The sequence below is a fragment of the Bos javanicus genome, chromosome 18, assembly GCF_032452875.1.
Source record: "Bos javanicus breed banteng chromosome 18, ARS-OSU_banteng_1.0, whole genome shotgun sequence".
NCBI classification, from domain to species: Eukaryota; Metazoa; Chordata; class Mammalia; order Artiodactyla; family Bovidae; genus Bos; species Bos javanicus.
In genome coordinates, this window is record NC_083885.1 from 44,819,426 (window position 1) to 44,827,592 (window position 8,167).

The window sequence follows — 8,167 nt, forward strand, 5'->3', positions numbered from 1 at the left end:
TAGCTAAGGCCACTTGTTTTTTGGTTGGGGGGGGGGTGGGGAGTAGGTGGGGGGGGGGGGGTGGGAAGGGAGGGGGTGCTTATCTATATGGAGTTATTCTCATATTCACTTATCTAGCACTGATCTTTTCTAAGTCTGGATCTGACCCTTTTTTTTTTTTTTTTTTTTTTGGTTGGCTGCTCCACTTGCAGAATCTTAGTTCCCCAACCAGGCTCACCACAGTAAAAGTACTGAGTCCTAACCACTGGACCAGCAGGGACATCCCTGAGTCTCACTTCCTGATTTTGTCATTAAAGGTCTTATAGTAGCCTCTCGAATGTAACATTCCCAAAACTAAAGTGATGGATTTTTTTCCTTTTTGGCTGGCCACTCAGCTTTTGGGGTAGTAGTTCCCTGAGCCTTCAGCATTGACAGCACTGAGTCTTGACCACCAGACCACCAGGGAATTCCCATTCCCTCTGCTTTTCTTCCAGTGTTCTTGGTCTAGTAGGTAGCAACACCATCTACTAACCCAACTGTGCTGCAAATGTGAAAGTCACCTTTGACGCTCCATTTCCTACAGTTTTATACCAGCTTCATGCCTGTTAGCAAGTTCTATCAATTCTACTTTCTAAATACATCTAATGTCTCTTATTTTTAAAATGTTTTATGTTGATAAGAGATACGTGTAGACATGTGTTTTAATTTAAATGCCTCAGAGGGCTTATAATGAAAGCCCTCAGTCATACTGTTATCCCTTCCTATGTAGGCTTTTGGTTTTAGTTTTACTGATTTTCTGTGGAAAACAGAAAGCTATTCAACAAATCTTTACCAAGCCTTTATATGCAAGGGGTATAGTTCATTGGCAGGGTAAGCAACAGTGAACAAAATAAAACAAGCCCTTCTTGGAGCTTGTGTTCTGGGAGGAGACATATGATTAAATTTGTAGTCTGTTAAGAAGATGCTTAAGGGAAAATTCCCTGGCGGTCTAGTGGTTAGGACTCAGCGCACTTTCACTTCAGGGGCCCAACTTCAATCCTTGGTCAATGACCTGGAATCCTGAAAACCAAATGGCATGACCAAAAGATGCTGAAACTCTATGGAGAAAAAACTATGAAGGGAGGACAAGATAGGGTGTATAGGTGTGGGGGGGGTGGGGGCGGGGGGGTGGATTGCTGCTTCAATTTAAAATAGGGAAGCTGACATTTGATAAATGACTCAAGAAGCTGATTGGCTGTTCAAGCAGAGGAGATGTTAGCTGCAAAGACCCTGAAGCAGGAGTGAACCTATTATGGCTGGAGTAGTGAGGGAGGGGCTTCCCTGGTAGCTCAGCTGGTAAAGAATCCTCCTGTATTGCAGGAGATCCGGGTTCAATTCCTGGGTCGGGAAGATCCCCTGGAGAAGGAATAGGTTACACACTCCAGTATTAATGGGCTTCCCTAGTGGCTCAGATGGTACAGAATCCTCCTGCAATGCAGGAGGCCTAGGTTTGATCCCTGGGTTGGGAAGATCCCCTGGAGGAGGGCATGGCAACCCACTCCAGTATTCTTGCCTGGAGAATCCCCATGGACAGAGGAGCCTGGCGGGCTACAGTCCATGGGGTCGAAAAGAGTTGGACACGATTGAGTGACCACACACATCGAAGCACAGAGTAAGGGAGGAGAGGCTTGTGGGATATGAGGTTAGAGTCAGTGGAGTCTTGATAGGGAAGGAATAGTGGAGTCCGCTCTAATCATTGACATTTGTTCCTAGATGGGGAGCAATTGTAGGGTTTTGAATAGAAAGAAGAGTGACAATCTGACTTACATTTAAAAAGAATTGGGAAATTCCCTGGTGGTCCAGCAGTTAGGAGTCAGCACTTTCGGTGCTGGGGCCTGGGTTCCTTGGGGAACTAAGATCCCGCAAGCCATGTTGTGTGGCCAAAAAAAAAAAAAAAAAAAAGCACTTCTACTACAATGGTCAGTGAATCTCGTCCATGTGTATGTCTTTGGATTTTAAATAAATAAATAATAAAAACATCTGACTGCTGTGTTGAGAATAAATTAGTAGGAAGGCCAGGTAGGAAACCAGCACAGTAACCCAGAGTGGGTCTCCCTGCCCTCTGACAGTTGGAACATGCGGCCTAGACTTCCAGTGGCAGAGATCTGTAGTTTGGGGACCTGTTTGGTCTCCTCAGTGGACTGTTCCTCTGGTAGAGGCTTCACAATATCGCTTCTTTTTTTTATGTTATGGTTTTTTTGGCAGAGAGTTATGTGGCATCTTTTAGCTCCCAACCAGGGATCAAACCCACACCCCCTGCGTTGGAAGGTGAAGTCTTAACCCATGGACCACCAGGAAAGGCCCCGGCTGAGGCTTTAATGTATGCATTCAAACAGTTCAAAAATAACTTAAATAGAATTTTCAATTACAATCTGCTTCCTTTTTCTCAGTGTCACTCAGACCTTCAAGTTGCCCTCTTCACATGCAACCAGGTTGTTTCCAAGTTTTGCTAGTCCAAGCAGTGTTGGAATGAGTCATTTAACAAATAGGTGAATGTATCTGTAAGATTAATAACCGAGATTCTGGATAATAGGAGACATGACTTCATAATTCTAATATTCCCGTGTCCTTTTTGATAGAGATTATAGCAATTACATTCAGCTGTTTTTTCAGGATGTGTATTACCTTTAATCGGCTTCCTTTGTGGCTCAGCTGGTAAAGAATCCGCCTGCAATGTGGGAGACCTGGGTTCGATCCCTGGGTTGGGAAGATCCCCTGGAGAAGGGAAAGGCTACCCACTCCAGAATTCTGGCCTGGAGAATTCCATGGACTGTATAGTTCATGGGGTTGCAAAAAGACGGATGCGACTGAGCCAATTTCACTTTCACTGTCGGCAATTCAAGTGAAATAACCTTCTCCCCCACCCCTTCCCTCGCCACCGCATCCCTCCACCCACCCGCACCCCCCCACCCCCATCCAGATATCTCTCCTCGCCATCCACCCGGGTCTGGGACCCGGGAGGCCCCTCTTGTTGAAAGAGTGGCCGCCTACTGAGGTGAAGGTGGCTCTTCTCTCTAGTAGCCAAGTCAGGGCTTGGGGGGCGGTGGGGAGGGGGCAGGTAAGAGGATGAGCTCGCCAACAACGAGAGCGGGGGAAGAGCCTGCAGTACCCCGTGGACCATCTGCTGAGCTGTAGACAGCGAGTAGCAGGCAGGCAGCGAGAAGGCGGCCCCAGGGAGCCCGAGCTGCGCCTGGGCCTAGAGGAGAGCTAGCTGGGACTGCGCTTCAAGGACCTCACCAAGGAGATGATGGTGACCATGAGCGGCAGGAGGGTGTTCCCAGTACTGAAGGTGAACGTGTCCGGCCTGGACCCCAATGCCATGTACTCCTTCCTACTGGACTTTCAATCGCTTGAAGTACCTGAACCAAGAGCGGGTACCACGGGGCAAGCCTGAGCCACAGATGCCCAACTGCGTCTACATCCACCCTGATTTGCCCAACTTCAGGGCACACTGGTTGAAGGTGCCTGTCTCCTTCAGCAAAGTCAAGCTCACCAACAAGCTCAATGGAGGGGACTAGATCGTGTTAAACACTGCTTCCCAGGAGACCCAGTTCATGGCAGTGAGCACTTACCAAAATGAGGAGCTAGCAGCTCTTAAAATTTAATACAGTCCATTTGCAAAAGCTTTCCTTGATGCAAAGGAAAGAAGTGATCACAAAGATATGATGGAAAAACCTGGAGCCAGCCGGCCATCTGAGTGCTGGCTGATTCCTGGAACCAGCACCCTGTGTCACCTGCCACCCCCGACCCTCAGTTCAGCGCCCTGCCCTCACAGCCTTCCATGCACAGCTGTGAAAGGTACCTGGCCCTGAGGAACCACCATCCAGGAGACCCCTACCCCAGCCCTTACGCAGCAGAACAATTCTCGAACCCTTTCTGACAATTCATCTGCATGCTCCAACCCATGACAACTGTCCAGCCTTGGAATGCCTGCCCACACCAGCATGCTCCCCATGGGTCCCAATGCTGGTCCTCCTATGGGCTCCAGCCAGTATGCCAGCCTGTGGTCTGTGAACAACGGCACGGTCACCCTGGGTGCCCAGGTGTACCCAGCGGGCTGAGAGCCCAGTTCTTTTCTAGGCTTCTCTGCTCACTCTGCCTCCCTCACCCACGTGGTCTCGGCACCCTCCTCCTCGGGGTTCCCGCTGTACAAAGGAGCTGCCACAGCCAGAGACATTGCCGACAGCCAGTAGGATGCCCCAGCCCGCCTCCTGGCCTTGTGGATGCCCATGTTGCCTCCGTTGATGTGAACCAGAGCCTGTGTCTTTAAGGACACAATGACTCTGCTGTGGCAGCAAGTGTTCATTTGATTGGCAGTCTCCCGGGGCGAGGGAAGGAAATGAGGCCTGTTAACCCTCTCTTTAAATAAGAGGAAGATACATCTTCTGCTAGTTACCTTATTTCATCCTCCGAGGCTGCAGTGCTGTCCTGGGTCCTTTATGTGCTGCAGGTGAATCCGGGTGTGAAAGCCATGCAGGTGGCCTCACTCACCAGGATTCACAGTAGCAGTGACTTGCTAGCAGCCAGAAGCTCTGTTTTGCCTACAACTCATAGATGACTGTGGCATATCAGAATTTGTAAACTCCCCTGTCATACTCCAATGAGATAAAAAAAACACACTTTTAATTCTCCTCCCTGTGGCTTTCAAGTAGTTTTCAGACTCCTTTTGTGGCAGGGATCACAGTCAGAGTTCAGCTGTGAGAGAATCAAATCATAGTTGGGGACAGCAGATTGTAGTTGAAAGGACAGTGTCCAGCTCTGTCCACTAGAATGTGTTGAATTTGACCATATGTAGCTAATTTTTCGTATTGCTAAACCTACAACTGTTCATATTTTTCTTTTGCCAAACTAGCCAATCAGCAGAAAGCATCTTCTGTAAAATAAAACCAATGTAAAAAAAAAAAAAAAGATTAAATGGATTATCTTTTTTCTGAATTTCCATCAGTTTCTTAGGATCATCTATACTATATTATTTTTTAAATTTTATTTATTTTTATTTTTGGCTGTGCTGGGTCCTGGTTCCTGTGCAGGCTTCTCTCGAGTTTCAGAGAGCAGGGTAGTCTTCACTGCACTGCATGGGCTTCTCTTGTTGCAGAGCACAGGCTGGAGGGTGCACAGGCTTCAGTAGTTGCAACACGTAGGCTCAGTAGTTGAGACTTCCCAGTGGCTCAGTAGCTGTGGTGCATGGACTAAGTTGCTCCATGGCATGTGGGATCTTCCTGGATCAGGGATCACCCACGTCTCCTGCATTGGCAGGCAGATTCTTTACCACTGAGCCACCAGGGAAGCCCAAATCATCTCCATTTTAATTTGCTTCCTGACTGGACCTTGCCTTTTTTCAACTTCTGGATTGTTTTTCCTTTACCTTTTTCACATTTAATATATACAGAAGGATATGTGACCTGTAACATGAATAAATGAACCTGTCACTTAACCCCAAAATTAGAGCATTACCAACAACCTGCATGTATATATTACCACTCCCCTACTCCATTTCTGTGTGTGTGTTAGTCATTCACTCTAGTCTGAGTCTTTGCAACTCATGGATTGTAGCCTGCCAAACTCCTCTGTCCATGGAATTCTCCAGGCAAGAATACTGAGTGGGCTGCCAATCCCTCTCCAGGAGATCTTCCCAACCTAGGGATGGGACCTGGTCCCTACACTGAAGGCAGATTCTTTACCATCTGAACCACCAGGAAAGCTCTTCCATTCACTTCTGCCTCAACCAAAAAGAAATCACTATCCTGAAATTTGTATTTTATCATAGTTTTGGTTTTGTTTACAGTATTTTTCCATAGAACTTCTGAATGGCTCTTGCACAATTGGTATATATTCTCTGTTACTTGGAATTTATTCCATTTTTTTTTTTGAGCTCACCAATTTTCAAATCTCATTTAGACCATTGTTTCCTTGAATCATTATTTATCCTATAGGTTTTTGTTTTCCTGGAGTTTCTGAATGTTCTATTTGGCTTGTATTTGTTGCCTTTATCACATAATAAAGTTTTCCCAAACCTTTAACCTTGAACTATCATTTGATTTAGCTTACGAAGGCTCCTTTTTTTCCCTAAAGCCCATCATCCTATAATCTTTTGCCATCCTGCTAAAATTCCAACATGTTGCTTTCGAGATCTTCAGGAAAGTTAGGATCCTAGGATTCCTCTTCATTGCTCTCCTGGGTTAAAGTCACAGATTCTAGGATGTCATGTTTTCCATTTTCTTGTTTGCTAGAATTCTTACTGTAAGATCTCTGTCACAACTTCCTCTTTTTTAACTTATTTTTTAAATATATTTACTTATTATTATTTACTTATTATTTTTAAAATATAAAAATAAAATATAAAAATATAAAAATCATTCTCAGCTCAATTGCTGACTGTTCATCTAACATGCAGCGGTGCTAAGTCTGATGCCAATTTAATTTTTTTTTCCATGATAGGTGATGTGTTTTTTCCTCTTTGGGGGTTGGGGGTGGTGGTGCAGGGCACAATTTGTGGGGGTACCCCAACCAGAGATTGAATCCAGGTCACAGAAGTGAAAGCACTGAATCCTAACCACTAGACCACCAGGGAATTCCCATGTAGACCCTTTTTACTTAAAGATTCGTATCTTTCCTTTAGCTTTCTCTTTCTACTTCTTAGATAATATCTTTGATGCCACCCACTCTGTTCTTTCACTAAATCTCCCTCTTACTCAAATGTAAAAGCTGTCAAGTCAAACTTTTGTGTTTCTTAGGTATTTTTACCAGGATTGTTAATCTTGGTAGTACACTTCCTGTAGTAGACTTTATCCAAATATCTGAGAATTCTTTCTTACCTCTCACTGGAAGGAAGCAGAAGAGTTGCCTTGGAGCTCTGGGTGTCACCAGGATTTGTCATCTGACAAATGCTCTAAGGTGTATCTTTATCATGAGAGTTAGATCATAAAGAAAGCTGAGCACTGTAGAATTGATGCTTTTGAACTGTGGTGCTGGAGAAGACTCTTTTTTTTTTTTTTTAATTGAATGTCTTTATTAATGCTTGGTAGGGGAAGTGAATGAAAACACACAAGTGAAGTGAAGTCGCTCAGTCGTGTCTGACTCTTTGCGACCCCATGGACTATAGCCTATCAGGTTCCTCCGTCCATGGGATTTTCCAGGCAAGAGTGCTGGAGTGGATTGCCATTTCCTTCTGGAGAAGACTCTTGAGAGTCCCTTGGACAGTAGGAACATCAAACCAGTCAATCCTAAAGGAAATCAACCCTGAATATTCATTGGAAGGTCTGATACTGAAGCTGAAGCCCCAATACTTTGGACGTGAAGAACCAACTCATTGGAAAAGACCCTGATTCTGGAAAAGATTGAAGGCAGGAGGAGAAGGGGGCAATAGAGGATGAGATGGTTGGATGGCATCGTTGATTCAATGGCCATGAGTTTGAGCAAATTCCAGGAGACAGTGGAGGACAGTGAAGGCTGGTGTGCTGTAGTCCATGGACACAACTGAGCAGCTGAACAACAATGAACAACAACAAATACTTTCAGGTGTATCTTTATTGTTGAGGTCTCTGAATTCCCAAGGGCTTCATTCAGCGGTGCCAGTGATTTCAGATCCACAAATACTCTGTACCTGCAGAAAAGAATCTTCCTTTCATTGTTTGTTTTTCCTAGGAGTGTGTCGTCTAATTGTAGGTCACTTTAAAAGCATTAAGAAACAAAATTGTTCACTGCTTGTTGTGCAGACACACCCTAGGTTAGTTTTCCTGTTTTCAAACCCCCTTCTCATGCTTGCCCTCTGTCTTACCTGCTGCTTCAGAGTCTGAAGCATTTCAGAGTTTCAGGCAAGCAGCTCCTCCTGCACAACAGCAACCCTAGAGTATCGTGTCCACATTCTTTTGTTCCTCCCTGGGTCACCGTACTTCTTCCATCTGTTCTAATCAGTCCAGAAATTTGTTGAAACATACCTCACAGAATCCTCCCTGCCCCATTGTATTTATATTCTAAATATTATTTTAGTCATTTACTGACTATTTAGTGTAGTCTTTTTTTTTTCCAACTACAATTTTATTTTATTTTTAAACTTTACAAAATTGTATTAGTTTTGCCAAATATCAAAATGAATCTGCCACAGGTATACATGTGTTCCCCATCCTGAACCCTCCTCCCTCCTCCCTCC

The 8,167-nt window shown here is 45.0% G+C and overlaps 1 pseudogene; it reads left to right on the top strand.

The window, feature by feature from the left end:
* The first annotated feature begins 2,094 nt into the window (after nucleotides 1–2,094).
* On the top strand, nucleotides 2,095–6,126 carry LOC133229418 (T-box transcription factor T-like; annotated as a pseudogene).
* The last annotated feature ends 2,041 nt before the right edge of the window (nucleotides 6,127–8,167 follow it).